The sequence below is a fragment of the Brassica oleracea genome, unplaced genomic scaffold, assembly GCF_000695525.1.
Source record: "Brassica oleracea var. oleracea cultivar TO1000 unplaced genomic scaffold, BOL UnpScaffold01118, whole genome shotgun sequence".
Classification (NCBI taxonomy): Eukaryota; Viridiplantae; Streptophyta; class Magnoliopsida; order Brassicales; family Brassicaceae; genus Brassica; species Brassica oleracea.
In genome coordinates, this window is record NW_013617681.1 from 14,105 (window position 1) to 15,606 (window position 1,502).

Genomic DNA, 1,502 nt, shown 5'->3' on the forward strand with positions numbered 1-1,502 from the left:
TGTAATTTCCGTCCCTTCATTGTATAGTCTATAAACAATAACGAAGCGAAAGCTATTTGAGCCTATGAAAAATGCAAGAAATCTTGTACCACAAGTTATTTGGTATAATGTTTTCTCCCTGATCCAAGGAGCGGGAAGATATTTAAGTGTAATTAGTTTTTTTTTCCTGAAAGTATTATGGAAGAAAGGATACTCACCTTGATTATTATTAGAGTAGTAATAGGAAAATAGCGGCCAAGGGTTATATATTAACGTGTCCATTAGAAAAGATTTTATGTTCTTATCGCCTTTACCCCTCCAAAAAAGAAGAGAAGAAGAAGCAGCCATGTCTTATCTTCTCAGGCGGCTCAAGCTATCCCACCGAGTAAGCTACCTCCTTCTTCTCTGTGTCTAGTCACAAAGGATGTTTTTTTTTTTTTGCTTTCGTATATTTGGTATATTTTACAAACTATCATTTCGCAGAGAAACCTCACCCCTTCTCGGTGCTTCACGTCTTACCCGATCTATTATGTTAGAGGTGCTGAACCATGTGAACAGGGCCAGCTTAGAGACAAGGGCGAGCAGTGCACCCGTCCCAGGGCCCAAAGACAAAGGGGCCCATGTACACAAATTATCATACTGTTCTCGATAGATCATAATATTGTTCTTTTAAGTATAAAGGAAGCAGACAGCAAAATTATTTTAAGAAAAGGTTGGGCTTTATGAGCCTTACGATTAGTACACGTTTTAAAACAAATAAATTTGATCGGTTTAGTTTGGACCAATGAATGATTGATTTTGTCTTTTTGTTTTGTTTTGTTTTGTAAGTCTTTTCGTTTTCTTTGATTTTACATTGAAATAAAATGAGTGATATGTTTGTAGTTTTTCTTTGGTCTAACTATATTTGTAGTTATTATAACGTCTTACCGTATTTTTATCCTATGCAAAATTTATAATATTCATTATATAAACATTTTATATACGTTCACGTATACATTATTATATGGTAGTTGCTGACTAACATGCGTACATGTGCATGCGTAATATTTAGAAGCACACTATTATGAGATTTTTATACAAAAAGTTGTTATAGAAATGTACTTATTAATTACTAATCTAGACAACCTAATAGATAAAATAGCAGAAGTTAAGAAAAAAAAGGTTCGTAGTCTTAGGGCACGATTATCGTTCGTCCCAAAGCCCATCCTTATTAATATTGGGTCGAGAAATAAATCAAAAAGACCGAATAACATTGTAAACGGACCTTAATTTAGGACGTTGGGCTTCGTCCTTACGAGGGACGTGGCAGCATTCAATTGGGAGTCGAAATAGGGTTGGGAAAGTCGCACCGTGTCTTTTTTTTTCACCCTTCTCCTGATTCTCTCTTCTCCGCGGCGATAGTTTTGGCGATAGCCTCTCCAGAGATTTCAAAGACGAATCGACATCCCCAATCGATTTGCTGCCTCATCGACGCTTCTCCGCCGATTCAAACCCAAACGAGGTATGTGTTCCTCCTTCTTCAT